Below are 21,186 nucleotides of genomic sequence, written 5' to 3'. Positions count from 1 at the left end.
TGCTAGGGGGAACTATTTTGAAGTGATAATGGTTTTCTTAAAGAGATACTGTGAAGATATGCATCAAATATTTATTTCCATAAAAATATCCATTCTCAGCCATGAGATGAACACCACCTTCACTTATTAAAACTGAAAATGTCTTATTAATATGATTGACTAATGAGTTGTATGACCCTGCAAAGGGAAGATGGCACCTCCTCCCCGACTACTCTGTAATTACAATCTGGGATGAGGGATTTGATCTTGCAGTCATGCAAAGGGAATTTTGTGTGTGTAGTGAAGGTGGAGCAGAAATGAGGATCATTTAAGTTAGCATTAGGATGGCATTTTGTCTTTTTTTAAAATATAAACTGGAGTTTAACATATCTAACCATAGGCCCCAGACCTGTAAATGGATGTATGACTGGTGCAGCGCATGAGTGTGAGTTTCCAATGACATCCCAGTGGTTTTTCAAAAAACAGGGGCCTATTGGTATGGATTAATTTACATTACTCATACCTTAATCGCGGTACTTTTTCGTATCTCAGAAAATCAGCATATTTCATTGGTGAGAAAGACTAAGGAGTCCCTCCCCGCCCTTCATTGCCAGTGATCATGACTTCTCTGTCCTTTAAAAACTGTTTACTTTAGACCATTTTAGCTATTCTCTGAAGTCTAAGTACGTGATGCAATCTGTCCTAGGAAGGTGACAGTCTCGCAAGTGAGATATACATGTGTCTGACAATTAATTAATCACAGCTCCACTTCCTAAAATGAAGTTCTGACTACTAGCGCATTGAAACAATTTCTGTGTTATTGTCTTCAAATAGGTATGTCCTACTGTTTGTGATTGTTAAGGAGAAGTTCAAAACCCCACTGGAAAAACCATTAAAATCTCCCACAGTTTTGAGTGAGTTTTACTCTTGATTGGTGATTTTCAACCTTTTCTAATGGACTGTGTGCACTTCTTTCTAAAATACTTTAGCTTTCTCATTATAGGCTTGCTTTTTTAAAGTTATCGATCCAAGTCCCTGCACTCCTTCAGGTCTGTAGACCACAAGCTGAAAATCCCTGGCTGGGACAGCTCATCTCTAGAGCTTTATGGTCTTGCATGCTGTATTTTCACTATTCGCCCATTCCTGGATGCCAGGGGTTTGAAAACCTGATGAACTTTAGTGACTTTATTAGTGGGATCCAAGCTAGCTCACAGGTCTTTGGCACTCAAGTTAGGAGGAAGCACCATATTTCACTTTTGTTTCATTGCAAGAGAACTGTTTTCATTTCCAAAGATCTGTATCAGGGAAATTGTCTTTCAAAAAGCGGTGTTCATTACTGCAGCCACCCAGAAGACGTACGCCATTTAAGGTAAAGCCACAGCTCAGCAAAAACTAAAGAAATCATGACAATTGTTCCCTAAATTGAATTTTAAATGAGTTTAGAATTTATTATTGTTTTCTTAAATTCATTGCAGGGTCTTGGACCGTACATTGACCTGTATTAATTGATGGGTTTGTTTCTCCTGGACAATTTTAAATTTAGGAAAACAATTAGGCCTCGTAAATAATTTAAAACAAAAAAAACCAAAACAAAAAACCAAAAAAACAAAACAAAAAACCAATCCAAAAACGACTAAAATATTTTCATCAATTGAAAAGTTATGGAAAAGTTAAAAGAAATGTTTGACCCAAAGTAAAAGAGTTTATTTTTGAATGTTTAGCACTTACATATATGAAATTGAGGGAGATATGCGAATGAACAACTGCGTAGAAAAGAAATCAATTCTTTTAGCAAAAGCTGAAATGAGAAGTTCTAGTTTTCAGGGAAGCATTTCTGTTTGTTTTGGTCTCTGAAAGGAACGCTTGGCTGAAACTGGCACAAAGAAACAGAGTGATTCAAGTTTGCTGAGTTTGCAGTTTTAGACTGAATACTGTGGAGAATTTTTCTCGCTGTTGGAGAGCCATAGAAAGCTCAGTAGCGTTTTCATGTATGTTCATGCAAACACTTTATCACTTTATTTTTGCTTGTCCCCCCAGATAGAATACTTTCACTACCTTACCAAACCAACATCATTTACACATCAAAACAATAATTCATTTTCAGATTCAGCCCTTCATTAAAAAGATAAGTAGGGCTTAATTGGTATCTAGTGACTGTGTAGCTATTCTGTACTAGAGTGGAGTTAAGTGGGGTTTCTCAGACAAGGGCCTTGGGCAAGCCCTCTGTCTGGGATGAATTTCTCCCCAATTAAACTCATTTGTTTTCACATTCACATAATGGCACCTGAGATATGGAATGTCTCAACCACTTCCTTCAGCTTTTTTCTGAGGGTGGGGAATTGTTTAAATCTGAGCTGCAAACTCATTACTGCAGAATATACCGTGCAAATAAATGTCCAATGTACTGAAGGATTATCTGATTAAAGAGGTTAAATTATCCTCTTATTACTTTAATAGTTTATCTTTTCTGAGGTTCAGGTAGAATGATGTTTTATTGAAGATACGCCAAGAGGTGGAGTTCTGCCTTGGATTATGTTTAGGATAGAAGCTGAGTTTGAAGCTGAATCAGAGGTGCCAAATCTTACGACCTGTTCATGCCAGAGTAAGGTTAGGGTGGTGGGAATTGTGAAAGATTTGCCCTCTCAAAGATTGTGAGAAATACTCCCTTTGCAAAGAGCTCTGCTGCTTCTGAGTTGGAACTGGTCTGACTCAGAGAAAGAAGCCCAGACAGTTTAGAACAAAATTCAAAGGGTTTTTGCTAAGTAAAACATACCTACTGAGCTATCTTGATGCATTGCCTAGAACCAAGCAAAAAAACAGCTCTGTCACCTTATCTGAAATTTAACCTTTATCTTTTACCTTTTTTGGATTCCTGTAATTAAAACTGAAAGGAGGTGAAACTGCGCTGATCCACCATGAGGCTGCTACGAGTTCTCTTAGTCTGATCTGTGGACACTTAGGGCCAAACTTTTAAAGGTCCTTGAACTCCTAACAGCGCTGCAAATAGTCACCCAGAGGCATTATCATCCCATTAAAATAACAGTATTTTTGGAAATCCCAGGAGAAACCGGGTAGAAATCAAATATCTTTTCAAGATCTCTATTCTGCATTTACTTTTGAGCAACTGCCTCCTTGCTGAGAAAGGCAGCATCCTCTGTTGAAAGCAAGGGACAACAGCTCTTGGTCTTGCCTCTGTTATCACCTCCCTGCGAAGGTCTGCTTGAGATTAGGTGGGAAGTCCAGTTTTGGGGATCGTCTGCTCTGTGGGAATGCAGACCAGCACCCAGGCACAGGCTAAAGCAGCTGGGAGCATGGTGAGGGGAGGAACTTTAACCTGCATTATGCCTTTGCAAGGGTCCAAAAACGTGTCTCCCATGCACATGGGTGGGGATGGCAGCTCCTCCTGCGGTGCTGGGGATTGCATAGGCATCAGAGATGCCAGGAACATCACCCAAGCCCCTCTCATATCTGTTCAGTTTTCTTTCACCACAAAACCAGAAAGGATAATTCTGAGTCATGTTTGTATTGTGCTTTGACTCTTCTGGCTGGAAAAAAATTATAGGAGGATTTATATTATTATTCTCATGAAGAAATATCTTGATGGGACTCATGATCTTCTTGCCCTCTTCTGTTGAAATCCTGCACATCAGGAAGTGTAATACAAGTCTCTGTTCCACTAGGACGAAGATGTCCAGATGGAATGAGAGAAATAATTAGATATACTCAAATACTGTCAAGAAGTTAATCTTTCTTCCAGCTTGGCATTCCTCTGCATGTTAATAACCACAAGAATTAGAGATGGAAAGATCTAATGTTGCAAGAGCAGTAACATGGAAAATCATCTCTGTCTCCATCTGGCATCAGTAACAAGCAAAAAGGAGGCGACACAGCAGAAACTGAGCCTGCAGCTTCCGCAATCAGAGCAAATAAACAGTAGTATTTTCTGTATACCTTTGAAATGCCCTGGTTGCACAGAGAACAATGCATGTTTAAAACCATGGTGCGGGGTTTGCATGGTCTAAATCTGTGCTCCAGCAAACTGAATCAGGCGTAGTGTCTTGTCTGTAGTGTTGCATCTATAGTGGCTGCAACTTAATGTATTATAACAAACTGCACCTTAAAAAAAAAAATAAAAAATTAAAAAGAGCAACCATGCAGGCAAGAAGAAGCATCTGCCTTTGCTTTACTGGATCTTTTTGTCAGGCATTGTGATCAGGCTGACAGTTAGCCCCGAGGAAAGTTATAAATTCTGCGCTGAATTGCGGTACGATCTTTCACCATGGCATTTCTGCCCTCTGGCCACGCTCTGGTTATCCATAATTGTGGCAGATAATGGTTTTTTATGGCTGGAAACATTCTTTGCAGGCACAGGGACAATAACCAGGGCTGAAAATGTAATTAAAGTGAATGGATGAACTTTCTTAAAGAAACAGTGTAGATTATTACTGGAGCTTAACACCTAAAAAGCCTGAGGCGAAATGGCAGCATCTGAAAAAACTTGTATAAATTTTAAATGTAGGGCAAGCTTGAAGGTGGATATTAGATTACAGAAGGAAAACTGAGACATTTGATGTAACAGATAACTAAGGGCTTAGATCATCTCCAGAAATATAAACTAATGTAACACATCTTTCTCTGTCAGTTGGAATATGTTGTTTGTGTTCAGTGGCACCTTGTTTTCGTGAATCTATGGAGAAGTTTGTTGCAGATTTTTGTCTGCTTATGCAGCTGTAGAAGCATCTTCCTTAAATGAGTAGAGTAGGAAAGAGGTGCTATGTCTTCTCTTTGTAATACCTATTTCTTATCATGGAATGCAACAGAATTAATATTTTTTTTCCATCATAGCACCATTAAGGATCTGGAAATAATTTTTATTATTGAACAGTCTGTAAAGGCACAAATTAATAGATAATAGCAGACCTCTATTTATTACAGCACTTCTGTTGCAACTCTGAAAGCCAAATGAATCGTAGCACAACGTTATCTATTTCTGCTTTACTCTCCTCTTGGGACTATGTTAGTTACCTACACGTAGTGTCTTTTCCCGGACAGAGATGTTTTCTTGTGGGACTGAAAGCCTCCTAACTTCTGAAGAACATCGTCATTCTCCTATATCTACTGAAAACCAAAATGAGATAATGGATTAATTATTATTAACAAGGAGTTAATACTTCTCATAGTATTAATTTAACCATTTATGAACTGATACTTAATGGGCAGTATAAACATGTCCAATTTAGACTTGGATCCTATATTTTTTCTCATCCTCTGTGTAGAGACATTGCTGGGCAGGAGCTGGAAAGCCTTCACTGTTCTGGGGCCAGCGAGGCAATATTTGTGTGCTGGCTCTGTTCGCGGCAGGGATGAGCTGCGTGGCCTTCTGAGACTACATTTCTGGGCTGCTCTCAGTTTGCATGCATGAAAACTTGTTGCAAAATTTAGAAGCAACTTGATTTTCCCCCCCCCCCCCCCCCTTCTATTTTTAGTACACAGCTTTATTCCCACAGAAACATTTCCGCAGACACACCGGGAGAGTAGAAGTACAAGTAACACGCAGCCTGTCATGGCACAGGTGTAACAGCTGACTTCCCCACTGACTGCAGATGAGGACAACTTTCTGTGTGGGATAAAATGAGAACTGGCAAAGCTGCTTTTTTGTATTTTAAATAAGCTTCACAGTTAAGGATAAATTATGCTAATCTAGAACCACAAACAATACAGGCATCTGGTTTTTGCACGCTTTGTACCTGGTAAGTGAGGTTGGTCTTTGAGTTACAGGCTCATATGATCAAGCTGAATTTTGAAGCTATGTGCATATGTTCAGGTTTTCTCAGGAAATTATTTTCTGTTTGAGTTCATTGTGAAAAGGTGGCGGGTCTTGTAAAAAGTCTCATGGACCAAAGGGATAGCTGGGGACAGGCTCACCAGAACAAGTGAAAAACACAGTGTGACGGAAGGGACATAGGGAAGAAACCTTAAAAAGATTATTTGAAGCTCTGCTAGAACATGTTCTTGGCAGAAACTTCTGCCCAGTTCTATTTCCTGGTTACCGGCACTGGAGACCTGCATCACAAGATATACTTTCTTTTCTGAAGAATAAATAAAAAAAAAAATTCTGCATGATAAACAAGAATTAATGTTTTGTAGCACATTCAACTCTTGGTTAGGCCTTCTCCCTCTTACAGTGCCACTCCTCTTAGTGAACAGCACTTGAAAAGCCATGTGGGATTACAGTTTTCTGGGGTCACTAGCGGCCTACGCTTATATCTCTCAGTCAATGGCAACAACCTGGGTATACAATTAGCTGCAAGTGGCCAAACTTCATCACTGAGCTATTCAGCAGAGCAAGAGGGGTGTAAGTGGAAGCAGAATCTGGCCCCGTGCCTGTCCACAGCAGACGTTTCTGCCACCCGCCGTGGTGGTTTGGGCTGCCAGGAGGCTTATCACACATCAGGGAGTCTGTGAAAGATCCCATGTATTTTCTATTTATTTATCCTAGTCTTCAGGTGAAAGATAATCTCAGATACTGTTCCACTTGCTGTGTTTCAATGATGTAAGGAAGAGGAAAATTAGTCAGAAACAGGAGATCCCCAAAAACTGAGGTCTGAATTTTGTAGAAGAAAAATGCTGCAGCAACAACTGAGCCCATAGAAAATGGCAGGAAAGCTCATTTTCATTTTCATCTAATGTCTTTCCTGTTATTGGTGCTCTGATCCACCCACACAAAACACAGGATCAGGAATTTGGGCTTGGTAGAAGGTTCTCTGGGATTTAGCTGCTGCTTGTAACTCAGATTTTTTTCTTCTTTAAAAAGAAGGCAAGAAAAGGGAAAAGTCAGCTAAGATACTGCCAAAAAAATCTCTCTCCTTTTTCTGTATTAGTACAGTCAACTTATACATGGCTGATTCACATTATGGCGTAAATATCACTGACATGATCCCACCTGACAAGATCATGTGATATGGCATATTAAACTTACAGAAAAGAATCTTTTAGATCAGATGTCCTCCATCAATTTCAATTTCAGAGTAATGTAGCTTAAAGAATTTGGCATATGGAAGAAATTCTGGTGTCTATCTAGAGTAAATAACTTCATGTATTATAGTTATTGCTCAGGGTAGGGATCAGAAAATTCAATTAAAAAATTTGTAACTTTTCAATGAGGCATTATAAGAAACATGATTTTTTTTTTTCTGTTTAATTTTTCTTACTAAATGCAAACCAACGCAACAGACACACCAGAACAAGCAAAATGCTGAGCAGAACATTTCTCTCAATTAACCATGCTGTTTATCTACACGTATAGCGTGTTGCCACATGTTTTTGATTAATACAAACACACAGCTCTTGGTATGAATTTCTGTGTGTATGAATGTACTGTATAAATCTACTTAGCTCATGAGAAAAAAAAAAAAAAAAGGCTTCAATATTAAGAAGACAGGAAAATGGCGTAATACCTGTCCAACAATGCTGAGGCTAGAGAACATTTATGCAGTATCTGTACGTATGTTTTTGTCTTTCAGGGTATGCAGAAAGAGAACAGGAAGGGTCAACTGTACTTGACAGTGTATTGCAAACTACACCTGTCTGTTGTCAGGAATGAGGATGGAAAACAAAAACAGTCAGTTGTCTTTAGGAGGTGGGAAAACTTTGGTTTAGAGGAATGGACTAACATGGACAATCCTAATGGACAATACTAATACTGTTCCTGGCTTGGAAAGGTCTATTTTTGTGCTTGCTGAGCTCTTTTGTTGTAGTTTGGAAGTGGGCACCTCCGTAAGTGACACAAGGTTTTGGATGGGAAGCTTATTCCGATCTGCTGATGAGAACAAAGACCCATAAGTATAAACTTAGAGTAGCTATATTTTTAAGTATTCTTTTAAAATCTCTTCATATGTGCTAAAGATAACTTTGTCCTTTATTCAAAAGTTTGTTCTCGTTTTGGCTACTTTTCCAAACGACAGCCTCCAGTTGGCTCCTCTGTCTGGTTGTTCCCTGCCCTGACAGCACTCCAGTTTTTCCTCATTTCTGGGACTGCTTGCTTGTAAAAGTGGAACTTTTGACTGAATAGCTGTATTCCTCTGCAAAATTCTCTCTTTTTTTGAATGATGTTTTTGAGTGCTAATGAACTAGTTTCTGCAAGAAATATTAAAAAAAAAAAAAAAAGTCCTACTAGTTTTCCTTTCATTTGTGCTCTGATAATAGTCATCTGCGGACAGATGAACTAATCTCCATGCTGCACACACGGTTTTTAAAAAATTATACAACAGAATACCTACCTGCGAGTTTATCTTTACAAAAGAATTAAGATTCACGTATTCTGTAGCTATGGTGAAGGATGTGTGTGGTGGATATTTCCTGCTGCAATGGGAATGGCACAGTCTTTCCCACCATTACACAAATGCCCAGCAGCACGAAGGTCGAGGTGTGGAAAAAACTCAGTCTGGCAAGAAGACCACACTGGAATGGTGAAACCACTGGAACAAAGTATTGCCTGCTGCTCCTGTTTATTTTTTCATCTTTTTCAAAGCTGCTCCTCCAACAAGGGGACTATCTGATGGACAAGGGCGGGAAGCAAAGAGTGATTTTGTTGGGGTTGTTCAGGGCAGCTCAGCGGTCCCGATGACAAGGGTTGCTGAGGTATGACTCGTGTGCAGTGGTGGAAGTGGTGATCTCATCTGCCACCTGTGGGCTCACAACTTGACACAATGCGCATGGCTGGCAGCACCTTCTCTGCTGAGGCTGCTGCTCTGCTCTTTCGGCACAAGGAAATGAACCACAAAGCTGCCAAAATCGAGGGGATAATAATGAAATTAATGGAAAAGAAAAGGATCTTAAGAGATACCAAATAAGTACATCTGAAAACCAAGTTATCAATGGGTTATGGGCTGCACTGCTGTAGAGCCAACGATGCATGACACAGTAGAGATGCTTAAAAAAATACATGGTCATGAACATAGGCACTAACCACAAGCGGAATATAAACCCTTCATTTAGCTCGGGGTGAAGAAAGAAACAAAACTGTTTCTTGATGTCATGTCACAAGAGATCACGTCTGATTCTGATGTGCTGCAAAAGAAATTTTGCATGTGATAGAGCCCACAGTTCTTCCATGTCCTTCATGCCTTTTAGGCAGAGAGAGGGCCAGACAGTTGAATTTAGTATATTGCCATGATGATGCTAGACAAGCAGGGAGAGAGGGGAAAGTTCTTTTGCTCTAGGCAGCTAGAAAGAAAATACAACTTTTTTACAGATTTGGACTCGCAGTTGCTCTTTGGGAGGCAGCTGGATGATTGTTCAGACGAGCGTTATTTGTGCAAAGAGCCCAAAAGATTGGTTTGGGGCTCTTGATGGGCCATAGACATGATCATGCTTTTCCAGGAAAAGAAAATAGCATGTTTAGGGATTTAGAAAATAAAATCTATAAACCTGTATATCTGTAGATGGCATGGGACTGGAAGATGGACTTGTTACAAAGAGTAGCAATGAGAGTACGTCCTCCCTATACCTTTTGCACTAGTTGTTGTTAAAACAACCATTAAACCAGGTTTTGCTCATTCATTCATTGTTTAGGTATAGGGTTCGTGTCTTGACTCCCCTTCCAATGGTTTAATAGAAAGTAGCAACTTGCCTACCTCGGAAAGATGCTGCAAAACGGACCTTGGGAACTGCAAGGGGTTGTGCTTTGAGGCTGATGAATGAGTAACAAAAAAATTGGCACAATTTTTTTGACCATGTTTCTATCTCCTCTGGCGCTTCCTTTTAGAGAGTGAAAGCTTGCAATCAAAAGAGTTAAATGTTGCAAGAAATGCGGATTTCAACTTTACATGCCTTAATTTCACTGTTGAAAGTTTCTTTGATCTTTTTTTTCAGTTTAGCATTAGTAGTAGAAACTTGTGCCTAACAACAACATTGCAATGCGGCCAAGTCTTCAGGTAGTTTGTTCAAAGTAGAAAAGCAATGAGCAAGCGTGTAGCAATAATTCTAATAGGATCTGATCCAACATGTATTGACATCATGGAAAAGTTTCTATTTGCTTAAATTGGTTTTGGGTTGGCAATATATAGATCTCAAGAGAATCTTTCAAGAATTGTGCAGTCTGTGGGTGTTTAATCTGTAACAAATGATGCCAAGTTTGTGGATAAAGTAGATCTTGTTTTGTACAAAAGATGAGTGAGTAACTTTAATAGCAGCAATCATAAATGAATGGTCATGACAAAAGTTATTTTGAACTAGGCTTATTTCAATCAACCATCCATTAGAAAAATATTTGTGTGTGTCTTTTCAGCTAGCTATACAATCCTTACAGTAATTTCTGAAAAAAAAAAAAAAAAGAACTATTTAATATTTGTTCTTAATGCTACTTAATAGTCTTTGTTTCAAGGGACTTGGTTTTTAGGTTTGATAGATGAAGAATTGAGTCTAGCAGTATTTGCAATAAGAACTTCTTCATACTGCAAATTCAAAACGTTTCTAAGGAAGAGAGAACCAAGTGCTCGTCAGTACTTCAGCACTTCATTGTTTTGATTTGTAGATTTTTAGGGAAGGTTATAGGGGAAAGGAGAGGGAAAGGGAATTAAAAGGAAAATGTCAGAAACATTCCTGGTAGTTTTGTATATCATTAGAAAAATTAACTGTCGCTCTTGTACGTTTGGAGTCAGGCATCCAGATGCTGTTCTCTCAGCACTAGGAGATCTACACTAACAAGCCTGATGCATGCTGACATCCAGCAGATCTCATTCCTTCACTTTCAAAAATTCAAAAGGAAAAAGCTGCAGAAGTCCACAGGGAATTACCACCAAGCACAACACTTGGAAGAAAGGCGAGAAATATCCTATATGGGATATTGTAATTTTGGATACTTGAGTTGTACTTGCATTTCAGTGAATACCAAAAATCATTTGTGTCATGTGTGCACAGGCTTTATGAGGTCTAGACACCAGTAAAACTAGTGAAATGGAAGATTTATAAATATATATGATATTTTATTCTGCTTTTCCTTGTGTAATTACAACATTATATTTTTTTAGTTGAGAGGAGATGCTGGGAGAGAAGTATCACTGTATGCATGCCTTGTTCAAGGACTTTTTCCAGGCAGCTGTTATAGGGCTGAAACAAGACAGAAGGAGAGCAGTACCTTTGCCAAGGAATATTCTGATATTCCCCTGGTGTTTAAGATTACTGTGAAAGTGTTTACAATGCGTGGGGAGCAGAAAATGGCGCTGTCAAGACACCTTTTGTCACTGTTAGGAAGCTAAAAGATAACATAAAAGGAAATATTAACTCTACCAAGTTTTAAGGATCTATAACTTTTTTTAAGTAGGAGTTGAGCAAGGAGACTCAGTCTTTAAACCAGGTGAATGTTTTCCAGCGTTCATCTACCAAAAAAGGTAGGCTGAGCTTTCTTGAGAAAAAGACATTTCATGACATAAAAGGCAGAAAAGAAAATGTTACAATTTTCTTCAAAACAGATTGAACCAGAAAAGATCATGGAAAGGAGAAGATGAATTACATTAAAAAAAAAAAAAAAGGAAGAAAAAGAAAAATGAAAGGAAAGAAAGAAAAGAAAAGAAATCAATCAATCAATCAAGCCAGGACACTTGGATGCAGAACAAGCCTCCTAGGGTTATAGCAGTAAATGCTGCGAAACTGAGGAGAATCAAGAGAGATGTAAATCCCTGTGTCATCCTTTGGTTCTTGGAAATCGGGAGATTTCCTGGAGGCAAATTCATTCTTAACTTCCTGGTTCAGGTCATCTCACGTGTCCCTCTAAGTCATCTAGTACTAAGTGTTATTGAATTTACGGTGCTAGACAAGACAGGCAATTAATTGACTCTTGTAGTAATTCCTGGTTGTCTCTGGCAAAGAAGCATCAAGACAAAACTTAATCTTCAATCTGATGCCTATTTGTATAGGCAGTGGTACATTTAAACAGAATTCAATTAAGATTGATAATGTAGTAGAAAAACATCTATAACTAAAACCAAATTGCTAATATTCCTTTTCATAATTGAATATTGCTCCTGAGGTATTGAAGAAAATCAGCAATGACACTGCCATACTTTCCAAATGGTGTGTGAAATTCAACCGCTGGTCCACGCAAGTTGCATACGATTCTGATTTGACTAATTAGATGGACCGTGCAATTTCACATTTTTTAATAGAAAATTTTTTAATAGAAAATAGCTTTTCACAAAGCATTGTGAAAGGGTACAAGCAAAGGGGGGAAGAGGAAAAAAAAAAGCAGCTGAAAGAAAAGTCTTTAATTTCTATATAATTTAAAAATCCTTAATTGGATCCTATTAAGTGAAAAACCTCAAGATTAAAATATTTCATTATTGTAATGATAACAGCAGGAATTGAAAGCAAGAAATGTGAACACTGCGTCTGGGTCCTTTTTCTCCTAAGTGGTTTACACATTTGCTAGCATCAAATGATGGAATACCTTTTTACACTTGTTGGTCCCTTCTTAGACTTTCTCTATGCTGCAAAAACAAAAGTCTTGCTGAACTTGATTATGCTTAAAGTTTTCTGTAATATTAAGGTAAAACAGTTGCAAATCCCAGTTACAGCTGTGTATATAAATACTTTTCTGAACTGGAGGGAACACTGGGGAGAAAATGGGTTGGTCCAAAATAATTTTTCTTGTATTTCCTTCCGGAATGTTTTACTTTGCAGTGCTTTCCCCTTTGCAACAAAACCAAAAAGCCCAAACGACAAAATAGCAAAAAAAAAATAAGATATGTTGCAATGGATGGAAAACTTTATTTAACTTAAATTAAAGGCTTTGCTGCATTATTATTTTCAATCTTAATTATAATCTTTAAATTTGGATTAATTTCAAAATGAAACATCATTTGGAAAAGAAAAGTAAGAACGTTTCAAAACTCGAAATGTTTTTTGTGAATAGAAAATATTGCATTTTTTCCTTCACAACTCGTAGCTGTGATTTTCGGGGAATAAGCTGCCCAGCAGAAAATGTAGTTTAGGTCTAAAAGCAAATATTGAATTCTACCGTAAAAATATTTGTGAAAATGGAAGAGGTAAAATCAGATTAATGGAGAAAGATGGTAGAAGACTCTGTGTCAGACATGCTTTATATCAGGTGAGATTTAATCTGCAGTAAGTTAAGGGTCCTGCAACGTTTGTTTTATTGAATGCAGTGTAGCAGTAAACCAGTTTTAGGAATCTGCTGAATACTCTTTGATGAAATGAGTGTCAGTTAAATAAAAATACTTATTAGCTAAATTTCAGCCATTTGAACCAAATGATTGAACATTAAAGTCAGTTCCGCCCACAAAGCATCCTGAGAAGTGCAGTGGTGCCAGAAACAGCCCTGCTGCAGGACACGGGAGTTGTTTGTGCCGTGGAGTCCCTGGAGATGGATTTTGTTGGACTCTCCCTGCAAAGGCTGGCACAGGCGGCTCAGCCTCCAGCCCTCCTGAGACTCACTCCATGGAACAGAGCTGCCATCTGACGAGATGGTGGAAAAGCAGAGCAGTTTACCCTTGCTGCCCTGCGATGCTGCCACGGCCCGTTCCCTCAGCACCACCAGCGAGGGCCAGGACCGCTCCCAACGCACAAACTACATTCTTCACTTTAGGAATTTTTGTGGCCTGCCAGTCTTAAGTATATATAAAACTTACGTCCTGCAAGATGCTAGTGCCCTCCACTGTCACTGACTTCTCTGGTGACCAGAGGAGTCCAGTCATTGCCAAATGGGCACCGAATATTGAAGGCACCACAGTATTGCTCAGTCAGTTGGGAATTGTGTCTGCAAGCCTGGCAGGTAAAAAAATGTTTGGATTAAATCTTAATTCTCTCAAACCAGGCTTAGTAGGAGCTGGAGTTTGCTGGTGAAGACGAATGAAGAGGATTACACTGAAGCAATGTGAAGAGCTCAAACTTTTCCCTCCCTCAGCAAATGCAAAAATCTCTAGAAAGATTTCTAGGTGCTGAACAGAAAACTGTGAGGAGCCACAGTGATTTCAAGCAGATAAGCCTTCGTCTGTAGTGCCCAAATACTGCGTCAGCAGAGCTGCTGCATGAGAACTGGAAAGGAGAAAAAAGGACTCTGATAAAAGCAGAGCTGCTTTTCTCGTTATACTAGAAGAGACCTAAAAGTGCAGGGTTAAAAAAAAAAGAAAAGGAGATGACTTTTTGCTTATGGTTATCTAAGGTGTTCTTTTTTTCTCTCCCAGGGAATTCACCATCTCATTAACAATATCTCCCTAATGATGACGATGGCCAGCTCTTTATTTCCCCTGGGGCAGGTGGGCCCTCAGCAGAGCGGGGCTGGGTGCGGGCAGCGGGAGGGTGCAAGGGGCATCTGTCGGCACGACCATCCCCCCTCTGTGGCGCGGGGCCTCCGGGAGCTGCAGCCTTTGGCTCCCTCCGCGTTTAATGGAGAAGGTGGTTATAGTTATTGTATAAGGTGTGGCTTTGAGGATTTCTGTTTTCAGACTCTTTATTGAAATCCACTGAACCGTGCTGTCTTGTCTTTCATTTATGTTTTTTATTATGCTTACATACAAGGTCTTGTCATAAAGTGTAGTTGCCAGGAGGCAAGTTGTATATGAAAAATGCTCTGGTTGTTTTATTTGAATAGCAGAGTATGTGTAGGATTCCAGAATTTAATAGGCTGCTTAGGTGTATGTAAGTAAGTTTTGAGTGTTGCAAATGCTCTGGGGAGGGGGCTGTACTGCTGGGTGACCAGTGTCTCACGCAGCGGGATCCTAGGCTGTGACGGGAGCTCTGGAAAAGTGCTGAGATGCAAAACCCAGCCTGCCACTTGGGATATAAGGTCAGGGTTAGAGTTAACCAGAAAGCATGGGCAGGTTTGGTGCGTCAGAGCCCAGTAGGTTTGATTTTACATCAAGGGTAATAGAGGTTTGAGTTGTGCAATGGAATTCTGCCTTCTTCACAAAAAGCTAAAGCTGTGCACAGGTACTAGCCCACAGCCCCCGTCTCCCTCCTTGCCTGCACAGATCTCTGGGATCGAGACTGTCAACCTTATCCCCAAAAGATGGGTTCCCTTCCAGAAGGGAAACTTGGGGAATTGATTTGATGCAAGTGAGCTGCCCTACAGAAATACTGTGAGACTTTGGAGGGGATGGTATGTCTGTCTTTAGCCCCGCTCTCCTCTGTTGAAGATCTGTCTCGGACTGACGTGGATCCAACTCTAGTTATTATGTCAGTGCTACTGGTGATCCTGCTCAGGAAGTGGGGAGTGTACTGGGGTCTTCCCGACTTTATTTGTGAATCGTGACATCCACTTACATATAAACCTCTTGGTGACACCAATTAATAGCCAATTTCTTTACTGATAAAACTGGGGGTGCATTCAGACCTGGAAGTCAGATAGATAGCCAATGTAATTATATGCATTAATTAATTATATACACTAATTCTGAGTCTGTAAACACCAAGAGATAACAATGGTCTGATTCAAGCTCCTGGCCCAGGTCTATCTTCGTTAAAACTTCTGATTGTAAAGACCTTTGTGATGTTGTGCAGCGTAAGGACTATCAGAAGCCATGGCTCCCAGCACTGGGTTCAAGAAAACCTGTTCTTTTTAGAGCCAATTTTTTCAAAATATATGTGAGGGAATAGGGAAGAGAATAATACAGTTCTCTTTGAATGAAGTGGGGAACTCTATAGTACATAAAGAAACTGGCAGGGATCCATGAAAATTAACATCAGAGATAAAAGGAATCTAACCATTGCTATGCTGGGAGAGTACAGCAAAACCCTGATGTTGGGCTTTTGGCAGGTCTAGACATAAGACAAATGCTTACTGATGCATTGCCCAGGCAGACCTGGCATCATCTCCTCTGGAGCTGCCCTGCCAGCTGCCTCAGCCATAAATGGGATCCCACAAGCATGTACAGTCAAGGATGAACAATGAGAAAGATGAAATATGTTACAGGGGTTAAGAAAGAAGAGTGGGACTGGGAAGACTCTCTTTTAATCTCATTTTGGTACTGGCTTTTCTGCCATAGGTCTGCTGTGCAATGTGGGGAAAGAGAATGGCCTTGGCCATACAGTAAATTGGAGATGCTCGATGTTGTCTGTCCATGCTGTCGGCTGGTAGCCAGATAACCTCTGGTCAAATCATGCACCCTGGGTAGGAGACCTGAGCTCAGGCTATCTGCTAGCGAATGCGAGGATCCCCGGCTGTGTCCCAGCTTTGTCTGGTCTGCTCAAGACAATGAGTGAGAGTGGAGGCTCACACGAAGGTGCTGACCGTGCCCACTTGGCCCAGTGGGCATCTAGAGATGTGCAGAACAGGTAGTGCGTTGGTTTGGTCTTAGAGGACCGATACAGACTTGCTCTTACAGTGTGTATTGGTGTAGATGGCCTGATGGGTGACTAGAGGTAAGCATCATTACCTTGTTCTCTGAGTACTTACTAGTCTATAAGCTTAGAGGTGCTGTAAGGAGTAATTAAACTGAAATACCTCCAGGAACACTTTAAACATGAAAAGTGTCACCTCAAATTTATTGTAAAATAAGGTGACAAATCACTTGAGCAAATCTTGGGTACCTGTCATAAGGCATCCTCTCATAAAAGTGAGAATCTTCTAATAATCATTAGCAGCTTATTTGCATGGATTTTTCCTGCATTTGATGTGAAATCTTGTTTGGCTAGATGCAAGGAAGGCTAAGGATGTGCTGAAAGCCAGTAATTTGATTATCTACACTCTTTCTGTCTAGTTATATGATCCTTGCAAAGTCCTTTATTAAAACCCATTTAGAAAGAGTTGCTAAACCTTGGTGGAATGCCAACCATGCTAATACAATCTGGCCAGTGAAGAAGAGTAGGTGCTTATTGAACAGAGAACTTTAATCTTGTTAAGACGGGATACAAGAGGAAATGGTAATAAGTGGGTTGTGCTGAAACTGTCGCTCAGACAATGAAGGTGGCACCTCCGTTGTTGTGTGGACACACCTGTCCTTTTTCATACTGGAAAACTCTTCTTTCATGTAGGATAATCCTAATGTATAGGATTCCAAAAGAGCTTTTCACAGGTCATAATTATCCTCCATGCCAGCAGTTCCTGAATAGGCATCTCGATCACTGAATTTGCATGTTCTGTAACTACCATTTGTTCTTCGAAGGGGAACGATTTCTTTGAGGCAAGTTTGGTTAGCAGTGTCTACCTTTCAAAAATAATTTTTAGAATATTGATAGATATTGTGGAAACTCATAGATAGCAATAAAATGATAGCTAAAATAAGATATGCTCTTGGCATTTTGTCTGTATGTGTTAAGAGTGCAATTCAGGAGACCAGGTAATTCGAAGATATTAGAAGAATCTGTGCAGCTATATGCCATAGCACACAGAAAAGAGTCCCCTGTAGGGAACCCTTGGTCCCAAATGTAAAAGGTATGTATGGAGACATGCATCTCCCAAGCTGGACCACATTCCTTCTAGGGCTCTAAAGCATTTATAGAAATGCTCGAAAGCCACACAAAAATAGCTGGACTGAGATTCACTGAAAGCTAGCGTAGTTTCAGTAAGAGGTTTAATTAGGGTGGTGAATTTAGGCCAAGTAATAGCACAAGAATGCAGAGAAAAACTAGGAGATCTGCTATTTTTCCTGGAGTTTTATTGAAGACTGAGTCAAGGCAAATACCACAGCTTGAGAGGTACATGCAGGAGGGGGCCCTGTGCACCGCACTTGCATGAACCCCACGAAAAGAGCACACTGAGTTTGCATAGCTACACTTTCTGTTATTTCCTTAACCCAATCCTGAGAGCTGTTCACACCCAGCATTTACAGCATCAGAGAGTGTGTGAACTGAGTGGGGAGCTGGTGAGGAGCTCCCCAGACAAGTATTTGTCTCCTCACCAGCCAAGCTCAATGTGGCACGTGATCACAGTCCTATGGTGAGAAAGGAGTGACCCACTCCTGAGCATCACTGGGGCTTCAACCAGCCTCAAGACTCGTGTGGTTCATTCTGTTTTGGAAAAGACCACAGCAATATTATGGTCCTGTCTGCACTTTTCTGGGATGTGCATGCGGCTTGTGTCTGTCCATCACCAGATCTAGTGACCATGTGAGTTGCTGTGGCTCTGCATTTTCTCTTCCAAAAACGAGTGGCTGACATCTATGACTAGGTCGTGTTTGAGAGTAGACTGATTTATTCTCACAATTATATCAAACAGTAATAGAAATACAGGCTCTTCTTCAGTGGTAAAAATGAGCTTTCTCCTGGAATGAGGAAAGAATAAACACTCATAGTTGTCTATAAATACCATTAAGCAGAAGACTTGATAGAAACCTAATTGTTCTGAAATTAGACTCTGCCAGTACCTTTTCTGGTATCATTTTACAATTATGTGCATTGACATCTGTTATTGCTAATTATTTCTTCAAATTTCATCAACGATCTCTTGCACTTCCTCTAAGAAATGCTGAAAGCCTTTAACAAACAAATTAATTATGTATAGTCTTTGATGCAAATTAGCCCAATTAGTTGTAGCATTGATACCTTCTTCATGTAAAAAAGAAAAAGAGAAAGAAATATCATATACATATTTATAAGTACCTTTTTGACAGATGATGGTAGGTCATGATGAGGAATTCGTTTAGGTTTATAGAATGACTTTTTTAAAATGACAAATCAAAGTAAGATTCTTGTGAAATGTTGTGTTGACTTCATCACAAAGCCTTTCAATATTTAAAGATGGTTCTTGTGGGGAAAATCTTTGCTTTTGGCACCTGACAGTGTTTTTCCTAACGCACTTCCAAACTTTGAGATCCCCAAATTGAAAGTATCGTTATAAATGGAGAGCTTCAAAGCCCAGTTCAGCAGTCTGTACCTGGAAGCTCAGCTATTCTTTCCTGTTGTCTCATCTAATGAATGGTGATTCCTCCCCATGAAACTCTCTCCGCGAGCAGAAAAACTCATGCAAGGGATCTGGGACTACCCTGCTTGGAGGTGGTTTTCTGCTCCGAGCCGCACACACAGCCTTGTGCCTTAGGATAGAGAGAAGACTGGCAGAGGGCTTATGGATCACCCGTTGCCACCACTGATCAGCTAGAACCAATGATTGTGAAGGCACTTCATAGGACAAGCTTGTCCATGTGGCAGCTAATGCCAGGTTTAACCTTTTCCTTTGTACTGTACTGATTCCTTCAAATCCTATCTCAGACCTTATTTTTCCTCTTTGTTTAAGAAGTTCTCCCTCCTAATAAAACAGTTAAAATGACCTCTGAGGCTCACGGTTCCTATGCTCAGTGATTTCTCTGAAATCGTGCATTTTGCTATCCTTCGGTGCAGCACATCTGCATGCACTTTCTCAGCAATCTTCTCCAAGCAACATACCTGATTTATAGTTTCTACCTATAGCAGAATCAGTGTAAAGTGATTGTTATTCTTCAGGCTAAATTACGCTTTCACAAAACAAAATAGTAGTGGATTGTGTGACACTAAGCTGTAATGGATGTTATTGATCGTGTGTTATTTTTTTTTCAGCATTTCATCCTAAATGTGTTTGAACTCCACGCATTTTGGGGGAAATGATCTACAATAGAAAGATTTTAAAAGTTGACTAACAAAATCTGTGACTATGTTAGAAGACACTGTACCATTTGCTTAATCCTCGATTTTCAGCCAGTAAGGACAGTTTATGGCACCTCAAACACCAAACTGCCTGGCTTCTCCTTTCAGCAAATTTGCTTTCTATCCATGGACTAGAATTTCAGCTCCTGCCAGGAAGAATAATTGTTAGGCAATCAATGCAAGTTTGTGTGGAATTAGATTGCACCATTATAGCTTTCCCCTCTGAACGCATGCAACTTGAATGCAACTGACTGAATTCTGTGACTTTTTTTCTGTTTTGCTTGTTTCCTTTGTTTTTGTTGCATGTTAAGAAATGTGAATGACAAATTTCTGTGGTTGGCTTTTGAGGGTTAGTCATTGCCGAGAAAGGGTGCGGCGATAGTCACTGCTGGTATGTGTTGGGAACTTAATTCCCCTTCTGACTACTATGCCCAGGTATTTCATTAATTCTTACTAGTACAGATTGTGGAGAGTTACAAAACTGGGACTGCAACATTTGTATAATATCGATTCCAGGAAATAGCTGGTTTGTTTTCAATCTGCAACTTCCAAAAAATTACAGCGTCAACCAAGTACTGCCGTATGATAGAGGTACCCTTTTTGTATGTATAGTTTCTGAGATTAGATTAGAGAAGGATAATTTGCCTGCCATAGAGCTGTTTGAAATCAGCCATATCTTCTGTTTGATATGTCAAAGGAAAAGAAAAAAATAATGCTTTGTCAAATATTTTCTTTTCCCTGATGGAAGAGACTCAAAACTGTGTTTGCATGTTTTGTAACTCCAAGGCAAAACTCTTTCTCTAAGAGAGTTTCAGCAGAGGGTTGGGGAAGGACAAATTGCACTCCACACTAGTTTTTCAAAACTTCAATGTTTGAGGTTTTCACACAACTTTAAATCAAAATGCAACTTCTGTGATTTTTGTGGAGAAATAGAAATTTCATTTGAAAAGCTACTTTTTATACTGAGAATATTTCAGTGAGAGATTTCGATGAATTCTCATCAGACAATAGTACTGTAAAGTAAGGTTTCCAAAGCTTCTTGGTCAGGCAGTACTGAGAGCCCTGGGCTGAAGGCATTCAATCCTATAATCATTCATTGTGCAAGACATTGGGTCCTTAACTCAATATTTTCTTCTTTATTTTGTAGTGGCGATGAGACAAGATGAGAACCCTTCTGTGTGTGCTTTTTAAGTAAATTTTAAAATATTTCTTATGATTCCCTGTAATGCATTTTTATCATGCTGGTGTTTAAAATATGGCTTTGAAGGGGTAGCTGGGTGAAATGATGGACCAAAGAAAAGAAAGGAAATAGCAATATCAAAAGTCTGTTATGGCATAGAATTTCACCGTTCTCTAGTGCTGCATCACATCTGCTGCATGTAGTTCTCGAACTCCCTACAGTGTGAACACAAGATCTTGTCTGAATAGAGCCACGGCATGAGCTTTGCTACAGCTGGTCTCCTGTAAACGCAGTATCGTACTGCTTCTGAACTAGCTCTGCTCATTTCTCTTGGATGTGAAAGGGTGCGGCTATGAGCGATGCAGCATCAGCTTAACAAACAAAAAAGAAGGTTAAAACAAAATTTGAAGGTATAAGGACTTACATAATTCAATGTAACAGTTTGTGTACAGTTA

Source organism: Rissa tridactyla, chromosome 12, assembly GCF_028500815.1.
Source record: "Rissa tridactyla isolate bRisTri1 chromosome 12, bRisTri1.patW.cur.20221130, whole genome shotgun sequence".
Taxonomy (NCBI): domain Eukaryota; kingdom Metazoa; phylum Chordata; class Aves; order Charadriiformes; family Laridae; genus Rissa; species Rissa tridactyla.
Note: the sequence above shows the minus strand (reverse complement) of the source record.